At 40.5% G+C, this 24,659-nt stretch overlaps 1 long non-coding RNA gene across 1 annotated transcript in view; it reads right to left on the bottom strand.

Moving 5' to 3' along the window:
- LOC121675583 overlaps positions 1-24,659 on the bottom strand; it is a 43,036-nt gene that overhangs the window by 4,982 nt on the left and 13,395 nt on the right. Inside the window, exon 2 of the long non-coding RNA XR_006020121.1 lies at positions 249-312. This is a non-coding gene — a long non-coding RNA (uncharacterized LOC121675583). The remainder of the gene's footprint in view (positions 1-248; positions 313-24,659) is intronic.

Genomic DNA, 24,659 nt, shown 5'->3' with positions numbered 1-24,659 from the left:
TGTGAGCGAGCTGCCACTGCCATATCCCAAGAGGCAGACACTGACAGGCTGTCACGGCTCCCAGGACATGGATGAGGAGGGAGGACAAGCTCCCTGGGGAAGGTGAAGCTCAGTGGGCTGTTGGCAGTATCAGGGCATGTAAATACTTGTCATGTTTCCTGGCTTTTCTGGACGTCTACAAATTGCATAATGACACAACGAGGAAAAGGGTCATTTGTTCTAATACTGAGATATCCCATGTATCCTACCTCTTCAGAGTTTATTGCTGGAGTTTCAACACAGCCATCAGTCCTGAGGCAGAGCTAGCAGGAGCTGAAAAACACAAGGGGAGAGATTTGAAAGAATAAAATCAGTGTTGGGGAAAAAAAAAAAAGAGTACAAGTAGAGGAAAACTGAAGCACCAGGTAAGAAAAGCCCACGTCCTTTTCCCACTTTAAAATAAAGCAATTCTCCAAGGCTGATTTATTATTTTTTCTCTCTGGAAAACTGCAAGCTCTCAACAACCTTATCCATGGGGTCTCTCACACTGCACACACCTAATTAAAGGATATGTCATCATCCAAATTTACTGCAATATGTCAGTGGTCTGCTTGCTCCTTTTCTGTGGCACTGAAATCTCAATATGCAACTTCTGTATTTTCCCTCCACTATTCAAAACCAATTCCACAAAACCAAACCAAACCAAATCAAACCCAAAAAGCCCCCTATCGATCATGACTGCAACTGCCAAAAAATCCACTGGACACACAAGGGCATCCAAGCTGTGCCTGCAACTTTGGCTTTCACTTAGGAGTGATCCAAGGGGTTTAGGAGCTGATGGAAAGCACAAAGTAACGTAACAGCTGCGTTTCCGACATTAGTGTTTGTATAAATACAGCATCTTTCACACTAGGTCAGAAAACAGTGTGTATTTTTATAAAAATAAATCTGTTTTCTACAGCAAGCAAACCATTAGAGAATATAAAACTCTTTAGTTTGTGTGCTTCTCACCTCCTTAAAATTTCAGAAACAACGGAAGAGCACATGCGTATGTATACACACACACACACATTCACACAGACACGTGTCAATTAGATGAATAATGCCAAAAAATTATTAATGCGGTATATCTGATACGCTATGAAAGAATTATTCACTTTAAAGAATAAAATAATTGCCAAAAAGAAAGCTATTTTGAGTGCATCCTGTACCAAAACACTCAACAGGGTTTGAGAGAAAAAGATAAGAGAAATTTTTATTATTCTAAAATAAGAATATAGTTACACGTTTACAGTGTAGCTGAGATGCTTTGTTGCTCTTCATCTGTTTTCAGAGCTAGCTACAAAGAAGTTTCCCATAGACTACATCACATCCATGATTATAAAGATATTTAAAAATCCCAGAAAGGGACTTATCAAATTAGCCTTTGATTACACTGAACACTTTACAGATAGGTCACTACTCACTTGCATCCAGAACTTAATGCTAAAGGAAATAACTAGTGAATGGAACAGCTATTTTGTCACATGCAAAGTGCTTTATGCCTTGCAAATTGTTGGGAAAAAACAGGTAAATCCTCCAACCCCCAACCCTGTTGTAACTATAATATGATTGAATACAAGTGCTAAAACCATACTATTTCTGTATCCAATAGAGTCATAACTGAGATGCTTCTAAGTATGAACCACATGAGCAAGTTAGAAAAAAATATTTGATTCAGATAAAAGGCTGCAGCTAAAAACTTGGAAATTGCATTTCCTTGCATCTTTGTCCATACCCAAACCTTAGAAGGTGGTATGATTCAGCCCATGCTTTCACTGGGTGGATGGCCCTCACCCAATCACTGTATAAAAATGTTTATTTGTCCATTTTGAAGCTAAGATTCAAAGAGCTAGATTTCAGAGCATGACTACATTTGCAGTCATGTTATCATTACTCCTTTACTAAATACTAAAGCTATAGACCAGTATGTCTCTAATTGTGGAAAACGTTCTTAATAAATCAATCATGGTTGCATTTTAAAAATTATTTTAAGAGTGGTAAAATATTTTGCTTAATAAAATAGTCAAAACTGACTGAGATATTTATTTACGAGAACAGTCAGAACTGATTTTTTGAGAGTTAAAAAAACCCTCCAACCAAATTATGACATGTTCTTCTCAGATTAATTTCCAGCAACTGACAATTTTATGCTGTTTGCACCACATTAGTAGTTGTGTAGGCAGAAAAAGGAGGTTCATAAACAACTATGCTTTTTGGTGCTTAATAGTATTCTAACTGTGGAGTCTTTCAATTATTCCAGACCATCTTCCCCTCAATACTTTATGTGATTTTTAAAAATGTTTATTTTAGGAGCTGCTTTCTCCCAGTAAAGTTTACTATTTTGGAAACATTTCCATGTAAAACATGCTTTTGCTCTCTGCATATGTCTTACCCAAGATGGCATTTAAAATAACATTCCCAACTGGATTTCCAAGGGTCAGATGCAACTTGGCAAGGCGGAGACAATGAACTGATTATACCTTTGCGTTTGGTTTGGAGCGATTGTTTGCAGCCAGTGCAGCTGAAGAGTTAAAGCCATGTGCTGAATTTAAATCTATAAACATGAACGATGGTGCCAACTTGGCAGAGAATCCTGCATTCAAAAGGAATGGGGCTCCCTGGCTGCCCCAACAGAGGCAGCAAGGAGGAGGGGGAGCTGCTGCCTCCCCAGTCTGCACATGCGACGCCCCCGTGCCTACGCCCCCAAACAGCCCCTACTTTGCAGAAAGTCTCTTTACAACAAAACAAGAAAGGTCACAGTTTGCATTTCAATGAGCATATTAAAAGGAGATCTGGCATTATTTTATTCCTTCATAAGAAAATTCTCAGATCTCAAGCTATAGCTATAAAGACAAGTGGTTTTTGTAACTGAGTTTAAGTCAGTCCAACTCAAGCGGGGCTTACAGGTTTCAGGGTAATAGGCCTGAGCCAGCCTGGAAATAAGATGTCAGCTCCCAGCAAAACTGCAATAGTATCCTGCACAATGCTTTCAGACACACCATTTAAAATTCAAAATGCAGCTTGGAAGGAATTGAATTACAGTGGATAAATCTATATTTCATTTGAAGGACTGCAAAAGGCTATACCTTCTCTAAAACCAGAGGACAAAAAAACAAAGCTAAGGAAATGCTTTCTTTGGGAAAGACAGTCTTTTTAGTACATATTTTTAGCTTGATTGCAGGCTCTCAAAAGATCAGGCTGTTGGTGATATACCAAAGTTTTCAGGAGATATCTTTATCAGTGTACATTAAAGCTGTATGAACGGCTTTCAACGTTCTGAATCCTAGAGGATGCCTATTCTTTGTCAGTCTGTACACAAATGAAGACCTCCACACCATCTTTGCATCTAACTAAGCAGGAAACATTTCAGGATGTAACCCAAACATACCGACATAGAAACAGAAAGCAAAAAGAGCACCCAAACCCAAACCAGAAGGGAGATTAAGCTAATGCAATGTTTTCTGTTAAAGGACAAATGTCATCTTTTATTCAGCTGGACTCTTTTTCACAGAAGAGAAAAACCCGGCAGCACTCCAGTGCAGTGGTGAGCAGTGCCCTCTCACTGCCTCCAGACGCACGGACATTTGATTTGCTGCTGATTAGTGCGGGCAAAAGAGGGGGGGAAAGCTGGCATCAAGTCACATCCTCCATCTTAGTCCCAGCTGGTACCAAGCTCCGAAGAAACAAAGCGACTTCAGACTGTGCGATCATATATTCATGACCACGAAGAAATATAAAAACCAGCACGTTTGAATTCCTGACAACCATAGAAGAATAGTGCATTGGCATGTTGAATTTTTCCAGCCAGCCTTTGCTGACCTATAAACCTTTGTGACTGGAACAAATGCAAATAGAGCTGACTTGCCTCCCAAACTACTGAAGGGTATTCAAGCCGAGTTGTGTCTAACAGGCTAACAATAACCCACTGTCCCACCCATGCAAAACACACAGTCTGGGAAAAACAGCTTTAGAAAAGCACTTGACAGAGACATAAAGTGCAGACTATGCCAGGAAAAAAAAAGCCATCTTTCTTATCTTTTTTTATACTTCACCTAAAATTCCACAATATAATGTAATATGGAGTAAAATTATCTAGCTATTAAAAGAAGAGTACACAGTTTCGAAAACAGGCTGGAAATTGGCAGCTGAAAAAATCAGCGACTGCACTGTCTGAGGTCCCATCAGCTTCAGCCGCCAAATTTCATGCCCTAAAAGCAAACTTACAGTAAATGACAAACATAAAAAATGGTTGTGTGCTAACCAATTGCATACTAGCACTGAACTACACTACACTTCAGGCAAAGTGTATTCAGAGTAGAAGGTCTGCTCGACTACAAAAATTCCTGGCTATTTCTCTTTAAGTGATCACTATTCCTGTGTTTTTACTCAGTGAAGGGTGATAACTGACAATATTGACTACTCCAGCTTCCATACAGGCCCCAAAAAAGCTACAGGTGAGGAAGATCCAACTCATATGGTAACCCAACAAAATCTTTTCCAGTCAGAGAAAGGAAACAAGGCACCACTATAGGGCATTTACTCAGTGAAACAATTTCTTTTCATGAGGGGGCTAAAACAGGGAAGTGGGCGACTCTTTTCCCAAGTATTGCATGCCCTTGTGATTCTTGTATTTGACTGAGTACAGGTCTGTGACTGAATGGGAGCAAGCAGCCTTCCCTTGGTCCACGTTCACCAGAGGCCAGTTAAAGCAGCCTCAGTCCCTGTGCAGATGGAAAGGGCTGAACACGAGCACAGGAATGCAGTGGCAATGTGGTGCTACCTCAGTGCTCCTGCTGTGTGTTAGGCAGGGCCACTAGGGATGGAATCTGGCCCTAGACTTCAGCCTGAGCACTTCCACCTTATCAGATAAATTCGTGCTTCCTTAATTCAGGTATTCATCCATCTAATTCCCTGAAGCTGTGGATGTAAGCAGTGAAGAAAAAGGGGCACCTCATGATGAGCACTCAGATCACCAGGTGACTGTGCTTGGAAGCCTGGGCTGAGCAAACTCCTGATCTGGTACTGAGATTTAGTCCCCAGATCTCATCTTCCTAAAGCAGAAAGAATCCAGGCCAGAGCACCAGTCCTACAAGCAGCTGCCATTAGTCTTTTCGCATTCAGCAAAATACTTGCGTGTCGAAAATTGATGGTGTGCAAATGCTTGGATTCTGAGCATGACAGATACATTTTTGAAACTTTTTCAACATCTGGCTTTTAAGAACAGAGTGTTAAGGAAAGCTGAGAAGATTTGTCTCAAGTTCCATTAAGGCACGTATGACATAAAACCATTTCATAAACATTCCCCCATTCCCTCATAGAAAAAGCAGAGGCAACTGGCAGCCAGAATAACTTAAAAGATACCACAAAAGGAGATACTCACATTTCTATCACTTGTGAGAAAAAGGTAAGGCAGAACCCTTGTGAGAGGCTACTGAATTTGCACAGGAAGAAGGAAGTCTCTTCTGGACCAAACGTCAATGTACGCACGCGCTGGGAGGTTTAAAGCAGAGTCCGGCTGCATGTGGAATCACTTCAGAATCACTGACTTACATGCAGTGACAGATGCAAAAGATGTACAAAATAAGTAATGCATCTGTGGAGAACTCCCAGCAATGACCTTAAAAATCTGCCATTTTGGCATGTTTCTTATGAAAGGAGATCTGTATCCCCAACTCTCAGACATCCAGGAGATTTGGGCTTGCAGCAGCCCACAGGGTGTTTAGGCTAGAATTCATCCCATGAGTAGCAGCCGCCTCTGTTAGGAACCAAGTGTGACTTGCCTTTTGGGCTGCTTGTGCAGCCAGAAGAACAAGACACCTATCATTATAGGAGTTGTCTTCTGAAGTGACAGAAGGCATTCTCCACCTCTAGAGCCATTACAATAGGATCCTTGATGTCATTGATGACCTCAAAAGACAAGATGTAACATCCAGAGGCTGAAGCTTTCTATCCATAGTCTTGTGTTATAAAGCAAAAGCATATCCCAAAAATAAATTCCACTACGTTGAAACTGCAAATGGTGAAACAAAAGCAGGTATTTCATTGAAACTCACTGACGGTCATCTCTTCCTTGCACTTCTGCATAAATTTTATATTTTATATTTTATATTATATATTTTATATTATAATTATTAAATATTAAATAATTATTAAATATTAAAATTTTATATTTTATATTATACCTGCTCTAATTGTATTTTGTTTTAAAATACTTTTTCAGTGGCATTGGTATTGATCCTAATTTTTCTGGATTTGCAGCATTTATAACCATTGTGGGGCTAAAGTCTGTAGAAAGACAAATACAAGAATATGAAGGGCATGCTCTTCCTTTGGTTTTTCTCAATCCATGCTTGCTAAAGGTGTTAGTGTTGCAGAGTGTCAGCAATATTCTGCCTTGTGATGAAATGAATGAAGCCAAATTACCATTATTCTACCTTAGAAACAACTAGTAGATCATTCTGCAAAAACAAAGATATGTAAAAAGTCTCTTTTACATTTCATGTAATGCAGCAAATTTATTCTGTGGATTAAAAGGAGTTTACCTCTGAAGCGCACATTAAAATTCACAGATTTTATGGACTTGCTTCAATGTGAAAAACAACTATGCTTTTTCTGTTTTAAAAATCTTTTCCTGCTACAGTTCCAAGAACTTGAAGGGTCAGATGAGTTTCAAAAGCATTAACGTATCTAAAACTTTCATCTGATCCTTGGTAACTTTTGAAATATGGAAGCAGGCAAAGCACAGCTGAAAAGTGAGCTCCCAGCTGTGGCACTGCCCCGGTACACAGGTCTGCGGGATGTCTCACACATTTGTTAGAGGCCTTTTGGAAATGCACAGGCTCTGTTTACTCAAACCAATCAGATCTGACCCAGAAAAGCCTACCTCAGTGTCTCTTGGGTAAGGGCACTGCTCCATGCACCTCCTGGCTCTCAGTTCACATCACCTCCTCCATCTAGTCATTCGTAGGACCGCTTGCTGTGGGGTAGAACATGTTTTCCCAAAAGTCTGCTCCACTGGACAGCTCCATGACTGATTAAGTAAAGCTAATAAAGTAGTGGTAGACACCACAGTTCTCTTAATTCTGTTTTGCATGTCCTTGTTCTTTTTTAAAAACACTGAAAATTCTTATTAATACCAAAGACAGGCATGACAAAGCCATTTAGTTTTTCTGACCAGTGACAAGACCAACCTGTGGGCCCACAGGAGATACTACGAACACCCAGCCAGAAGAGCATGAACTTAATGACACTTCACATGTGTGTCATGTCTTACATGAAGCTGAAGAGTGGGGAAAAAAAGGCCTTCATAGCATTTTTTTGAAACAGCAGAATTTTTCCGTGGTCCCTTTTGACCTTCTGCAAGAAGAATACCTGAGTAGGTGTCTCAGTCAATTGAACTTTAAATTCAGACTAAATGGCCATTTCAGTCCAAGCATTCCTTGATTAAGTTTCTTCATATAAGATGGGGTAATCATCAACAGTAGAGATTAGATATACTACAAAAAGGTATTAATCAGAATGCTTTGAGTGCTATGAAAACCTCAGCAAGCTAGGAAGGCCAAAGATGAGACAAATGCAAACCCAGAACTAGCAAAAGGACACTCATGTGGGGAGCTTTACACACACTGTAAGCTCAATAATGAACTCAGAAAACCACCTTTCAGGTCCACTGTCCTGAAACTCTTGGCCAGTGGTCTTCTATTTCTAGCAGGCTGTTGCTTTTTTTGAATCCCAAAGGCAGCACAGATTTTCCACCCATCGCTGTATGAAGACGGCCCAGGGTTTCCTTCTGCCACTCCCTACTGCAGCATTCTCAGGGGTGAAACTGGGCCTACAATCACGAGACCAGCAGAGGTTGCTGGTTTCCTCAGCAGCACTTCATTTTAGAAATGTTAAAGGACAGAGGCTTGAAAAAGAACATTTCTGGAGAATTACATTTGTTGTTTGCAAGGCAAGCCAAAATTGATTTGGGTAATAAAACCACACAGTTATCAAAGAAACAAATTAAAACCACAAACCTTTGGACCTCCTGACTCACAGCTACAACACTACCACCATGTCTTGATTATACACAACAGAACAGCACTAAGACCTTAATTCAATGCCTGCCCTTGACTAAAATCAAGCACACCAAAGACCCAAACTAGGGATGCCTCTGTTCCCATTTCCCTGCTAACACTGACTCCAGCCTGGAATGGACTCTCAATCCATCAAGAGCTACCGACCCACAAAGCGCCTGCCAACTGGGAGAGCTTCTCCAGCTTTCCTGACACATGAGGAGTACAACGTGCAGCCTAACATCCTCTAGGGCTTCCAGTCCATACGTCTTTTTGCGCCTTTTAGAATTTTCTGTGCTGTGGATTTGGAAGTCTCTTTTCTTTACAAAGAAAATTATCACTGATAGACAGTTTAAGCATGTCTGATTAGTAAATGTGAGAAATCATCCCTGTTCTTGTGTTCCTGTGAGCTGGCAAATTTTCTCATTCACTCACTGTTCAGCTTTAGTTTAACTCATCCCTATTTGAACAGAAGAGCATTACTCCACTATTGGCGGTTAGGATTTTTCCTTTTGTTTCTTTCTCTCATGGAATTTTGTCCCATCTGTTGCTAAGAAACAATAACAACCACTACTCAAGAGAAACCAAAAAAATGGCCAAAGTGGGGGAAGGGTGCAGCTGGCTACTTTCTTACCTGTGGGGTTTTCTCTTTGGAAGAGCAAAAGATACCATGAGATTTTAGCTGGGGGCTGAGGGTCTGGGCTTGGCTCCTCTTGCTCTCTCGCTGTCAGCATAGGAGGAAGACGGTTGAGCTGTTGCTCACTGTGGGGAGAATTCGCTGCCACCGCCAGAACCCAGCCCTGTACTGCTTCTTCCTTACTGTGGGTGAGCCTTCGCTCATAACAGCAGCCATTGGACCTTATTAACACCCTACCTCACTAGAAAGGACTCTCACCATCTACTGGGCTGCCTCAGGGGAAAACCCGGGGCCCCGACCCCCTCCGAGGGAGCCTTTCCTGGCCGTGCTCAGGAGCCAGGCTGCTGCTGCCCAGCCCCACCGCTCCTCTGCCACTGCTCCAGGTTTTTCGCTACACGGTAACCCCACACCCCCTGCCTGCCGGGACACCCTGCAGCTCCTGCTACAGCTGTGGAGTTTCTGATACATTTCATTTGCTCATCCCTGCCATCCCAGCCACCGCTCCAAGGTTCCTGCTGCAGCCCATTGTCACCACCCAGCCCGCCCGCCATTACCACGTGAGGGAGACACAACTGAACTCGCGCCACAGCGCCCCCTGCAGCCGCGGGGGAACCACCGCACCGGCCCTGCCCGGCTGGGAGCCACCAGCGCCCCTGCCGGCTGTGAGCGGAACTGCACCTGAGGGGAAAGGGCCTGCGGCCGAGAGAGGGCTGTCACTGGGTTTGTGGTTCTGTTTGTTTGCCTTGTTACACATATACACACTGTTATTCCTTTTCCCATATCTTTGCCTGAAAGCCCCTTAATTTCAAAATTATAATAATTTGGAGGGAAGGGAGTCATATGTCATATTTTTCCATTCCAAGAGAGGTTCCCGCCTTCCTTGGCAGACACCCGTTTTTCAAACCAAGACACCTACATTGGAACAAAAAGAGTAAATCTTGTCTGCAACACAGTATTTTGTTCAGGAATAAAAAGTTCAAATTATAAACAATTCAAGATTTGAATTCTGCATCTAATTCTATGCAGAAAGTCTTGTTTAGGTGAGGTGTAAAGAGCAAGTAAAATAAATAAACAAGGACTGCAGATAAGATTTCATCCAAACTCAACCTCAGAAATTGCTTAGAATTTGGAGAGTGCTTTGTTATCACTAAGGTGGTTGGGTTTCATTCCCCAATATAAAAACTGAAGGTTATTTGTAGGAGTCCATTCTGGAGAGGGGCCACCCCTCACATAAACCTGCGCGCACTTGGTAAATCTCTTGTATAAAAGCGACAACCCATATTGACACTGCATTTCTCAGAATATTGTAAGAAAGAACCTGACAGAAGTATAAGTGACTAGTAAATTTTAAAAGAGACAGTGAGAGAAGGTATTCTTTCAGGAAGAGTGCCATGGAAGGGTTTTGCTGAAGGATTTGGGGTGTGAAGGCATTTTGGAGCAAGCAGTGTTGGTGAAGTTCTGTCAGATCGAGTCACACATGGTTATAAATATAAAAGCATGGATCTCTATTAAAACATAGATGTTTATCAGGTACAGCAAACTTAAAAGCAGTAATTTCCCATTAATTTAAACAGCAAAATGTAGGGGGGAAAAATAAATTTTAACGCTTCTGATGAGATCATCAAAATTTATACCTTTGATAGTTCTAACATGTTGTAGTAAAAATCTTGGGTTTGACTTCTTTTTGTTTTGCATTCGATGCAACCTCTGTGTCTTTTGCTGTGTCACAGTGTTTTCTTTGAAGAAAAGTTAAACTGGCTAATTTTTTAGTTTAGTTTAGTTCACTAATTTCCAGGAAAGTCTTTTCTCAGTTACAGTTGCTAATATTTTTCTAAGAACATATTTATTCTTCATAGTATTATACACAGCATTTCCCTTGGGCCGTTTGTCCTTATTTTGTAAGGCAAAGGGGACAATATAATTCTTTGGAAAAATGAATTGCTGCATCTCCCCAGGACAACTGTACAGCTCTTATCTCCAACCCAACAGCATGGGCAACAGCACAGAAATCCTGCACTGCTTCCATCAGATCACAGGCGATCTAAAGCATCTTCCTCCAGACTGCACTTTCTTCTGTGCCAAATGTAATATAAGCACCCTTCATTAGTCAGCCCAAAGGTCAATTTTGGGAAAGGTGCTGCCATGCAGACTTGTGAGTGCTAGAGCCAGGACTGTCACAAGCCCCAGACCCATTACAGTAAGGTACTAAACTGTGTTTAGCTATTCATACTACACTGGTGCCACCAGTTCCTACTTGAATCACATAACAGTGGGAGAGCAGATACTCAAATGGTTTATGCTGAGAAAGCTAATGGATCTTGAGGAATAGTGCGTTCTCCTTATTACAGGGGCATTGGTTCAAGCTTTGCTGTTGGCTTCAATGAAAGTAGGATTCAGCCTCTTAATTTCTGGCCTCTGCTGTAAATCGTGAATTATATATCAGAGCTTTAGGAACCTGAAGTAAATGTTAAGAGATTTGCACAATTAGCATGAGACTCATTTGTATGTGACTAGGGAGACAAGTCTTTTTGATTCATTCAATTAATTTGTTTCTTGTGTTCTGATGCTTTCTCCAATATTCCCATAAGTAAGTTCAAGACTGAGGTAAAAGACTCTTATTTTTAGAAACATGGTTCAACCCTGTGTAAGCAGCACCACTGTCTGTCACAGCACAAAGTGGGATGCACACAAGGTTATATGCCGAGTTGTACAAAAAGGTTGCCTGGCCAAACCATTTGGAATGGATCATTAGGAAGTCTCCAAACGCTGCACTGAACAGCCAAGCAACACAATCCCCCCGATTGTTCTGCACGAGGCAGTGTGAGCCTGCCTGTGCGGTGGGGGCAGTTCCCACGCCTGCCCTGGGCTGTGGTAAATCACCTCCATCGTTCCATGTCCCTGAGCTCAGGCTCTGTCACCGTGTGCTCAGGACACCCCGACAGCAGGGGGGGCGTGCATTTCATATGCCTCATTGCCCTGGCAGAGGTGCCTATTAATAAAATACTGGAAATTAGCCTCACATTTAAGAGAAGCATTTTCACTTCCAGCCTGTTCACTCACAGATGACAAGACAGAATAAATAAAAATTACTTTTTCTGAGATTGTGGCAGACCACACTAGAAACAACTGAATCAGGAGAAAAGTAAAAGAATTCTCATCTTGTCCCAAATCAAACCCCTGAGTAAATACATGGAGTTACATCCTTACTTATTCCAAGAATCAATTTATTTAGTTATTGCCAACACTGGGAAGAGCATAAAAAATACACACATACTCCAGACAATCTTCTTGATTGTTTTATATATTTAGACTTCCAGACATTCATACTTTTATTTAGTCCCAAAATGACTCTACCTACATAACTATTTTTTAGAGGCAACTAAAATATTGGTATGCCCTTGCTGTAGACAATCTTCTGGATGGTTTTAACTACTGACTTCTTCTATGTGCCTTTTAACTTAACATTTCTGTACACTGCACTAAGACCATTTTAAAAAAGACATTAGCTATACTGAGAACTACAGAAATGATCAGAAAGCTTCTACATTAAACACTCCAGTACCCTCAAAAACTACAGGAGTCTCAAAACTCATTCTACATTGATGTGAACATGTTTTCTTCAACAACTTTCTGTTGTGGAAAGTTTATTCATCCTTTCCTTGCTTATTTTTTGTGTAACACAATAGCAACAGAACCTTGCCTTCTCTCTGCGGCCTGATTGTCTTAGTTCAATTCTCCATTCTGCTTTTTACGGGGCGATTTCATGCTACTACATTTATGTTTTCTTGTGTTTTCATTTCTAGCACAAATATATAAAACACATGGATATATGAGAATTCATAGTTGTGCTTCAGGAGCATTGTAACGGGCTTTGAAGGAGACTGAGTTTCTATATCTGAACTGATTGCACCTGGATATTGGGTCCATGTGTGCTGGAAAGAGGTTTCTAGACATAATCCTTCTCACTTATCCAGACCATGTATCAGGCACCCAGATAACAACAGCTTAATAGTGAAAAAACATAGAAAAAAAAAGTCCTGTTCACTCCGAAAGAGCGTTTAGAATAAACCACCACAACATTCTACCCTTCCTTCCTAGCAGGTCCTTATGTTAGAATGCTCATGGTATTCATCTGAGGGAAAGAAAGATGGGTAACTGTACCTCATATGAGAATATGACAATATGTGCGTCACAGGGCAAATACAATTTCATTGTATTCTATTCATGAATTACAGGTTCAATCTGAAGGCATTGTAGTAGCCCTATGTTATACACACACACACACATACATATAAATAAAATACGCTACTTGTGAGCTTTATTCTTTGGTCTAAACCAGATGAAAATAAACAACACAAACAAGGTAAATGTCTAACATCCTTCTACAGTGCAATTTCTTACAGCAAAACCCAGCATTAATTTATGCTAGAAATATTTCTATCTGCCCCTTTTTAGAAACATGGAATGCACTTTAGTATCTCAATGCTCTTTTTGTCAGGCCATGCTCCCTTGGGTAGGAGGGGCTGTTTCCCAACACCAGAACAGACAACTCAAGAATTTGGAGCTCTACACTCTTAAGTGGAATAGACATTGCCAAGCCCTTTAGGGTCACATTTTTTGAAGGAGATCATCTTTCTTAGGGCCTACTTTGCAAAGCACCCAGCTCTCACACACACAGAGTGGCCGAAGTCCTAAAACACTGAGCTTCTGGGTGTTGATCTGTTTTGCAACTCTTGCTCCAGCTCCAGATTTTGAATACTGTAGATACTGACCTCTTGGTTTTTTGGCTTTAGCATACAAACACCATCAAACTTCAGAAAGCTGTAATGTAGGTGAGGGAAAATCATGTGGGACTAAACACTCTGGTGGAAAAAAACTGCGGAAGTTTTTTTCTCTTGGTGAGCTGGAGTATCAAGAGCCCAGCTGTTACCATCAGATGAGCAGGCATCCTGATTTATTTACAGAACATGATACATCACAACGAAAGACACAGACCAATGTGCTACACAAACTGTTTTTGTAGTGGCAGAAATAATTCACTAGTTTTGTAAATCCTCCAAGGACAACTTCTGCCTTGCCTGATACAGAGGGGAATTAACTCTAACAGCAGCTGCCTTAGCCATGTATTTCTTTGCCTTTATTACTCTCATACTGTGGAACTGCAGTACTTTTTTCATAAGTCAGAAAGCAGATTTCAAGGATCTGTATTAATCTGCGGTTTCTGTTACAGTTTTTATAAGCAACCACAACAAACACCTGCACTATACTTAAGTAACATGCATTAAGGGGTTTACCAGACTGTCCTTGGAACTTAATGAAATTTGGTTTGACTTGGAGAAAAAATCTCACAACTTGAACATTTGTAACATTTAAAATGCTTTGCAAAAGAGATCATCAAAGGCCAAAACCATTTGATGTATGGTGAGTTATCTCGTACTTATATGGAATTTGTGTTCAGGTCAATAAGAAAGCATAAGAAAATGTATATAGTACAAGTACTGATGGGGTCTTGGGAAAACAAAGATGTAGTCTTATGAGAAAGACAAGTTTTTCATATTTATTCCTCTGAAACTGCCTCTTGTAAAATAATTCAGATACAAACCAAAAGGTATCAAAATTCATTTGGCACAGTATATGTACACTAGTGTTTATATCCCAATATGTGTGGGATAGAACTAGATAGAACTAGAGTTGAGCAGCCACTTCTTAAATATCCTTACCTGAGCGTCCCTTTGCTTCACTTACACTTTTTGGGTTTTCCCCCTGGTTTTAAAATGTGGACATCTGAGGAAGGGGGAAAACATTGTTTCATATTATCTTCAATGAAACGTTAGTTTGATCAAAGTTTGCTAAATAAAATGACAAGATTGTTACTTCTCCAGAGGCAGTTCCATTCCCACAGATCATCTTCCTGCCGCCCTTGTGCCATATGACTGGAATTTCAAGGTAGAGAGACTTCAGACTGTTTTACTGTCTGAACTTTGGGACCGCTTCCTTGCATTTCTAAAGAGTTCCATAGGCCAAAATCCTCTGCTGAGTAGCACAACAAAAGCTGCTACAAGACAGACACAAGAAACTTACTCATTCCTGCTGCCTTAGTATAAAACTCCACATACAACTGACTTCTTAGTTAAGGCATTTAGGAAAACAACTGTTGGGGTTCCTCCCCCCTGCCATGGGGTCCTGGGAGAGGGGACCCTGGGGTAGAGGCATGGCCTAGGCACGGGGTCTCCCTGCTCCCTGGTCACATGTACCCTAATCCCGTTCCCCATTGGTTGTTTTGTGTTCCCCTGCATGGAGAAGGACCCAGCTGGTCCCGTGATGAGCAGTTCTTCGGTAGTCCCCCGGCCATGCGGCTGGAGAATAAAGATCTCTGAAACTTCTATCAAGAATCGTTCCCTATTTCTTTCCATGGGCCTTGCTGTCTAATGCATGTTGCAGGAGACCCCACTGGAACAAACAATCACCCCCTGCACTGGATTGACATCCATATAACTGTTATTAATTTTTTATCCCTTTACTTTCAATTAAGTGGCTAAAAAAACTGCCTTCATGAAAAATGTTATGCATATTTATAATCCCGTGTATTTATAAATCTTTTTCATTGCTCTTTGTACTTAAGAATGGAAGAGATGTAATTTGTACACCAAGTTCTATCCACACACTAAATACCCTACAGAAGTCACGTAGAATGGAAATGCTGTGGTAGAACAGCTTTATCTCTACCCTGCTAACCGTGAGGCCTCAAAACTGTGAAGCCCAGAGCAATATAGGTCATCAGAACTTAATGCAAATAAAACACTAACACCACACCTGACATCATTGTATCTTCTGCATATACACTGAAAATACCATAAGCTTTGTTATTTTTCCTCTCTTACACTGTGGTATGTCCTTCTCTAAAACCTCAGAAGTGAAATGAGAACAGAAACACTGTATTAAAAAATTGCTAACTATAACCCAGTATAGCTTTTTTTAATGTGCAAAACTCATGATTTGAAGACTGTTCTCTGGACAGTAACTGGTAACAAGTGCCATGCGCCCCAAAAACTGGTACTCTCCCCTCTCCAGCAGGAGACTTGTTTCATGCAGAACTTACAACATGTCACTGTGCCACTGACTGTTGTGGACTCCTGGGCATTGGGCCAAAACAGTTTGGGGGAGAAATTCCACATATGCAAAGGGGGGAAAAAACGAAATCGCTCCCTGGCAGAGACATATATATGTGTGTGTGTTTCGTTAAGAGTAGCTTTAAGCTACAAGAAGAGATTATGAGAGTTCTTTCAGAGATTATGTATTGATGAACCAGCTGCACAGTCCATGGCAATAAATAACCACAATTATGGTTTATTTGTGGATATTGGTGTGCACATGCATACATGAGGACACCACATGCTCACACATCAGAATAAACTGGCATTGCAGAACTACTGAAAAAATGGGATGATCCTGTTACTATAGCTCAAGAAATACATGTTCCCTTCTCCTGCCAGTGAAACCTTGCCTTGGGGACAAAGCCTGATAATATTCAGTGAGTGTTATCCTCCAAAGGCCTTAGCCAGACATCACCAAATTATATTTCTTAATTAACTCCTACCATCTCCATGCCCATACCATCTACTTTCACACAGGACCGAGTGAACTGGTCAGACAAACCTGGTGAGTTTCTTCTCCTGTACACATAAGAGGAAGATTCGGGCACAATCATGACCACTAGGGAATACCATGGGAATTTGCCATACACACCTCTATTAATCACAAAACTCAGGCAAGCAGTGAAAGGGATATAAAGATGGAAAAGTTTTAAAGCTGTGATGATCCTTTTTCCTGTTTATGCAGTACCTAGCACAATAAAATAATGCCTCCTTATCAGTATGACAAACACAGAAATAGCTCTAAAATCCCCTCTGGACTAAGATGGAAAGTTGTGCTTCTGCACAATAGGCTGTACTGTTGTGGGAGTAGTAAAACCAGAATACATGGAACAAGAAGAATGGTTTTCTTTCCAAGTTTTATTTAGAAACGCTTAAATTAGAAAAATGGAAAGGAAATGGAAGGGATAGTTTTGAGAATCAATTTTTAATTATAATTTTCTAAATGTCCACAAAGTACTATTATTCTGACACCTTGTTTTCAAAGGCAATCTAAAAACTGGTGCCACAGGTGATATAATTAAATTAATTACCAGTACCATCAGGGACGGTAGTTTTCTGTTAGATGGGCAGATCTTACTGTGCCAATACTTACTGAAACACATCTGAAAATACTGTCTCTGAAAACACATCTCTGGCTCCCAAAACTGTGTGAGGCTGATCAAAATCTTGTCTTATTTTGATTTTCCAACAGTTACACCCTTTGACTCCACTGTGAGATTGGAAATGTTTACACATTAAAACAGAGAGTGAGAAAAAAGCTGCCCTAATGTACTGATTCCCATCCATGGGAGCAGTGTGGCCATCACACCAGCCTGTCCCTAGCACTTAGGCTCTCAGAACAGTGGGAAACAGCTTTAAGAAGGGCCAAAAAGATCTGAACACACATCTAGGATGTCATCCCAGTCAGAAGATGCAGTCCTTTAACACTGAAATGCAAGGAAACATCAGTGTTCTACTCAAGATGGTGAGAGAGAAAGAGTTTACAAAATACTCAAATTGAGTAAAATGACAAACATATTTGCTGTGTTCTCTCTGCTCCTCGTACCCTTAGAACCCCATACTGAAACAGAATAGACTTCTCTGTCATGGAAGAAAAGAAAGAGCCAGAAAGGACCAATGAAATCAGTTACAGAAAGAATCACAAAAAATTACAGGGGAAATGAAATGTTAAAATATAAAAAATACAGAGTTACCTAATTCAAATCTACCTCCTCATAAACTTTGTTACTTCCAATGAGGAAGAATGACAATCCCATCTGTGCCTTCCTGCCTCGTGTATGTAACATGCTTCCACTCAGCTTGCTTTACTTATGGGAGATATCAGACCATGTGAAAAGCAAATGCTGGGATTTCCTGACTTGCCTGATACTGTGGTAAATTGTTCTTCAGTCCTAACCAAATTCAAAAATATTTCCTAATACTGAAAAAAATATGCTGAGTCTTCTTGATTATCATCACAACAAAAGTCATGTTCTGGAAAGAGTATGTGCCAAAGACAAAACATGTACAGTAGCTATATATAAAGTTGGAAAAAAGGAGCTCTTCTAATCTGTTCTTTAGTTTAAAAAGATTACTAAAACATATTTTGTCCAAGTACTATGGAATATACTTTAAAAATGGCAATAAAAAATAATTTGCCTTAGGTGAAAGCTCTTACATGGTTACTGTTCATTAACTTCAGTTTAATAAGCACTCCCACAAGAAAGGCTTTGCTGGGCAGGATCCGCCCAAGTTTGGCACAGAATATTGTACTAAGGAATTTAAAGATGGGAAGTGTACAAACACCAAACAAAAAGTTTGTATTTGGGACTCTGGCTGAATAATAAATAATAGAACAGTAATAAATACAGTTTCTGTGGGTCAGGAGCACCATTTGAGAGCACGATTTTGTCCAACATCTTTTGCTGAGGAGGAGCTAAGAAAAGGGAAGCTAGTGATTGGGAGGTGAGGGAACAGGAGAGAGGAAAAGATTGAGCCTGTCTCTTCTGGCTGCTATTACGTAAGGGCAGTGAGGTAGGTATGTCTGGAGAGCTCCGTGTTTCAGTGCACAAGTGACAGGGTGGTTGTGTCATGCACTGCTGTCACTTCTGACTTGGTGGTCTAATACCTGACACGTTTCAAAAGCAGTTGAATCTCCTACAGATTATATAGAGGTTTTTTTCAAATGTACACTAAAGGTGATTATCATGTCTCAACCTTTTGCTCAGAAAGACCTATTTTGTCAAGTGGGCCAGCAAAATCTATTTATAATGTATATTTCATGACCCTCGTTAAATAGAAGGGAGTTCTGTTTGTGCAGTACTCCAAACATGCCATATTACAAATACAGGCACACATCACTTGGGAGCCTTGCTCATTCAGGCCAGGTAGGCGCAGGTGCAGACACTGGAGGTGAGAGCTACTTCTTAGCTTCGCTCCAAGGTGGGAGCAACACCTCTGCTGCTCAGCAATCATGCTCCTTACTGCCACTGTGCTGCCTGTTGTCAGATTCCCAGAGGGAATAGGTCTCTCTGGAAAACTTTGTGAAGTGCTGCCTCACAGCTAGTCTTTCAAAGATGAACCCTTTTCAACAGTACCCTGTTTGCACGGAACACAAGTAGGTTCAAAAAGTTATTATTAAAATAAAAAATCCAGTGTATCTACAAATTTGATTTTCCTCTTAGCCGAAACGTAAGACATTAAAATTAAAATTAAAAGGTCATGAGTTCTGCTAGCTTCTCTTCATATCACTTTTCCAGAACAGAAGAGAGATGAAGTGGCCTCAGGCTTTGGCCAGAAGGGAGTGACAGAAATGGGGAGATTTATTTGTTCAAATACATAATTTATCATGCTTTAATTAAATATTTCCCCAGAGTTGTACGGGGAGGACCAGGGTGCTTGTGGTGGACATTTAGGATTCACAGCCACAGTACTATATTTTTTATCAGCATAGCATTCCCTAAACAGGCCACTAAACTAATCCCCAGGTGCTGACAACGACTATTGCTTCACCCCAGTTTGCACCAGCCTGCTCTGTCCCACCTAATGGTCTCAGTCTATAACATTATCTATGCTTTGCCCTGGACTTCTCAGCCTGGACTTCTCAGTCATTTAAGCTGTCCTCAAGCTGCTTATTACCTAACTTTTGATCTTTATGAAACACGGAGAAAATATTCTCTGTCACGAAGATGTGTGAATGCAGTAAATGACCAGTCTGTAACCTTTCCATGCTCAGGTCACGTCCAATTGCAAAGACTTTGTGTTGGATTGAACCCAGCAGGCTCAACAGCTCTGCTCACAGGAAGCAAGGGAGGCAGCAGTAACTGGCAAGATCAAAGCCTCTGAAACTATTCCCTTCTTTCCAGTTTGTAGGAAAAGCAGAGAGGGTCTGGCTTTTAACAGTCATGGAGATTTTTTCATAACGAGACAGATTAATCATGTTCTCTCCAGTAAATGCCACGAGGGAAGTTGGGAGCTGTGGCTGCTACAAACTCCATGTATTTTCTCAGACTCTGCTCCTCAAGCTGTCTATGCTCAACTCCATTGGCTTACGTGTGCCTTACTTTTTCATGTGCCAGCTGGTATTTACCCCCCATGTGACACATTGTAGATAAGCTGACACAGACTATGCCCTCTCCCCACTTTCACACAGATTTTAGACACTTATTGCAAATAAACAAACAAAACAATACTATGCAACTGATGCTCCTCTTCTTTAAGCACTGCATTTCTAGAGAAGAGGATTGTAATAAAAATTATAAATAAATAAATAAATAAATGAAACCACAGAGAGGATTAAGACATTTCTTTCAGTAGTTGCTATATTTATTCAATACTCTGTTTCTAATAAGCTTTTTTATGTACTGAACTGTGATGCAATTTCAGTTTCTGTCTCCATAATATTGTGTTTCCATAGTTCAGGTTAAATTCCTCTGGAGCTTAATTGGAGTCTTTGCTTAGAAAGAAAGTGGGGATTGGCCAAAGTCCTGAGTGATAGGAACTGCAGTATGCAGTGGCAGTGACCTCCAGTTCTGCTGCAGAACCTCATTCTTACTGCCCTGTGCAATCTTCTCCTCCCTTTAGCAGGAATGTTTTTAAACTCTTCATTTCCAGTTCCAGTGTCGAGGGACTAAATTTGAAAGAGCTTTGGCTTTCATTAGCAAATCATCAGTACCAACAAAACCACAAGCAACAAAAAAAGCACATCAGCATGCTTTTCAGCACCGGCACTGACTGACGTCTCCTCCTTTCCTGAGCTTTTTGTGTTTTGGGGGATTTTTTGTTGTTGGTTCTTTAATCAGTGAAACTAGACTATTGAGCTTTGGGAAGGAAAAGAGAGCCAGTCCTTTCATTTTATAATTAGTGGAAATTCAGTAGGAGCATTAACAGCTGTCTCTTTCAAAGACGCGCTCAGCATCATCTATGCACAAGTTAGAGCACAGACTGGGGAGAAATAGTAGCAGCAACGTCTCACTTCCACACTGGTGACACACTAGCCATTGGTTCTGACTAAGGGACAGCCCCAGCTTGTTGTTTGAGCAGGCTAATGGCTTTGTTTGGCTCTTCGCTAGAAGATAACTTTTCATTTTTTGCTTTCTGATTAACAATGTGGAGGAGAGAACGCATGAGAGAAGCAGACAGAAAGACAGACAGAGTGTCCCACATGATGAGATCAATTAGGCAATCATTTTGGACATGTTCAGACAAAGAAGGTGGTCTCCTTGGAAACTGCAATCACATGCACACACACTCAGAATAACTTCTCCCACATTCTATTCTCTGCTCGGTACAACAAACTTGGATGTAAGCTCCGAGGGACAATCGCACATCCAGTGTTGACAGACTTGTCAGCATTTCCAATGCCACAGAACAGGCCCCCTGCTCTCCTCACCGACAAATTCACCAAAGACTGAAGAATTAAAAAGCGTATCAGGAGGGTGACAAGGAGGGGCTAAGCAGAGCTACCAATGTTTAAAGACAAAAATGGCAGCACTTTGTAAAGCAAAGTGGTATAAAAATACCTCTTAAAATCTTGAAAGGCTTCAGAAAACTCTCAAACATAAAATCAAACAGTTGGAGAAAGTTACATGCCTGAGATGAAATAGTAAGCTTACGACTGGGACAAAGAAAAAACCCAGATACTTTGTAATACATTTTTTTTTTCAACTAGAAAAATAAAGAAAACAATTTATATCCACATTTGCAAAAAAATTTCTTCAGACCCCACTGTTCTTATTTACCTAAGTATTTTACTACTGAGACAAAGAAAACCCCACTCCCTTCAGCCAGACTGAGATATAATCTTTAATGTTTTTGAGCAATAAAGTCAGACATTACAAAAACGGGCCTTAACTGTGTTAACTTTTGTACTGACAAAAGGTGGCTGTTTGAAACAGAGGAGAGCATGATTAAAGTATTTTTTTGAGAAAGTACAATTATATAAGGTTAGACTCCTCCCAAACACAACGTTTCTGAGTCTTCTGTAACATTAGAAGGCATCCTGGTGTTTTTACCATATTAAACAACCTTCATTGTACTAATTTCTTTGTATTAAAACTGTCTCTCACTAGAGTGTAATACAGCTCGATTAATATGAGAGCAATATGGTACCGGGTATTGAGACCAAACACAAGCTGGAACAGAGCTCAATGTAACAATAGGTGAAATATCTGCCATTGTAATACAGCTTCAATTAACCTCAAAATGAACTTCACTTTTTCAGGCAAAAAGACAAAATTTTGGAATTGGAAGCTTTAAAACCAAGCAGTGCCAACACAAGCAGTGAGAGAGCCAACTAACCCTGGAAGAGAAGAGATCAGTTACCAGAGCTCCCGTTTCACCCTATACAAAAGTTCCATACTGGAACTCCCTGGAACTCCTATGATAAAAACTTGAAATTAATGCAAAATAAGATGGTCCGACACACACATAGGACTGCAACTACCAGCAGAGCCCAAACCTGCCTGAGTAGCTCTGAACTCATCAGCTCATTGTTAGCACTGGGACTAACAATGAAGGAAGATGAATTAGTCCCACACACTGCACCAATTACCCTGGTAAGGACATTCCTTTTTCAAATGGACCTCCAGATGCCATATTAAATTTTTCCTTTGCTATCTGAAAGCAGATGCAAATTGCAGCAGAATAAATTATCACAAATGCTTAAAAAATTCCAAGTTTTAGAGAAATCTGATTCAAACTGAAATTTTGAGCTAAAGCTGTGCTTTACAATCAGTAGGTCTAATGGAAAGGTTTACATAGGATTCTCTCTCCATTTTGCTTCCCAAGGGAAGCATTAAAAAGGAGGGAGCACACTTATCCTCTCCTTCTGCAGAACAGCTTTTTGCAAAAGGTATGTGTTACAATTTCTTTCTGAACCTTAGCCCAAGACTCCTTGCAAGCACATTTTTTTTGCAAGAAACTAAATCAAACTGCAACTCTACATCTCTACAGATTCAGCTTCATGACCTCACCTGCTGAGTTTTGCAACTGCAACACATCCTACTCCTAAACTGTAAGCAAACAGGATTAAGAGCATGAATTCCTAAGTTCATAAAACTACAAAGAAAGCATTTTCATCCAAGTAAAAAAGGCCAAAGGTCCAGGGTTCCTGCTGACTTCAGCAGGAGCCTTTCGGGTTTCTGAGATACCCCTGAGCCAGCCTTTGCCTATGACATCACAGTACACGTCACTTGTAATCTCATAATTAGTACAGGGCATTGCTGTGTAAGGATACACTGAAGGGGATTCTTGGATCAGTTTTACATAGCCAGACCTGCCAGCAGAAGATAAAACTGCTTTGTGGATCTTGCAAATTAGAGCTCTGTGCGCTTTTAATAATGAAAAACTCAGAGGGTGAACTACTAAATTACTATTTTTAAAATTAATAATTGTAGGTATTATATTCTTTTGCCCTGATTTCATGGAAACATTTTTCATATAGAATGGTGGAAATAAAATCTAAAAATTAGAGCATTCCCTTTAATCTCTCCAGTGCAGTTGGTCATGTTGGTCAAGGATTTGAGTTTTGCACAAGGGTGACCCACCCATTTCAGAGATGCCTTGATTCAATCTGCTGCTCAAATTGGTAGTGCTCAGAAATGAGTCACCTGGGCAGTCAGATGTATCAAGGGCATATTCAGCATTCTGCTGGACAATGCCTTACATGAATACAGGAGGGGAATACTGTGATTCTCTATCTTTTGCACAGGGATGATGGCACAGTTAAAGCAAATGACTCCATTTCAGGTGCTGAATGCACTCCCATGGCAGCTCTCTCTTCCACCACTTCTCAGATAGAAATCTGGGCTGCCAGGCTTCTTTACACTTCCCATTCTCCTCTAAATGGCTGATCACAGAGATGGAAACATGACATGGACACTGTGGTGGGATCACTGCTTTTTCTTAATTATAGACATGTGGATAAACGTGAAATGGGCTTAGCAGTCTGTTGGTGTTGCCAAAGAGTCAATTAGGTGCTTTCTTGACAACTTGTAGAGCTTGTGATGACTCTGTGACGAGTCACCTCGACATTGTTCACTCCTATCCTCTAGTACAAGTACTGGCCCAGGTAACCTGAGCAGGTTGCTTTCTGCTGCTTTTGTTTTCTTGGATGGAAAAAATCATGGCTATCCTGATTTATGTCCAAAAAGTATTTTGTGTTGTTTCCCAGAGAAGGAAAGTTGAAGGTGCCTAATTCTAGATTGCTGAGATTGTGTTCACTGAAGGCAATGGAAAAAACCCCAACAAATTCCAGGTTTCAGTGAGCACTGGATCAGGCAAAGAGGCCTTCTAAAGTGGCATATCAAACCAGAAATATATGAGGGGCTATTTTTCTTGTAAAAGGATAAGTTGCGAGTTAAATCACTGTTGACTTTTAGTTACAGAAAGCCACTTAACACTGCACTTGAACAGATAAAGAGATGGGAGCTGAATTCCAGAAGAGGTGTTCTCCTTTCCTTTCAAAGACACAGAAAAAAATACACCTAAAATGAAGGAAAGCACATCTGAACTAAACCAAAATTCTGTACACATTACTAAATTTTAGAATCATCACAGCAAGCTCACATGCAAAACATGCTGGCATTTTCCATTCTGCATCGGCAAAAAGGCACGTTTTGCTACATTGTTCCATTAAAAAAAAGTAAATATAAATATATGAATGTCTAAATTTAGAAATACTTAAAATTACTAAAATATGCAGATTTTGAAAAAGAAGCACAAGTTAAAATATGCAAATGTTGGGGTTTTAGGAGTTCTGGTTTTTTTTCTGTTAAAAGAATTTTCCCCACACGTGTTGCTAGGGGGACA

The sequence above is a fragment of the Corvus kubaryi genome, unplaced genomic scaffold, assembly GCF_017639235.1.
Source record: "Corvus kubaryi isolate FWS band 111438036 unplaced genomic scaffold, C.kubaryi_AGA036_p1.0 74, whole genome shotgun sequence".
In the NCBI taxonomy this organism is placed as follows: Eukaryota; Metazoa; Chordata; class Aves; order Passeriformes; family Corvidae; genus Corvus; species Corvus kubaryi.
This window is presented reverse-complemented; position numbering and strand designations above follow the sequence as displayed.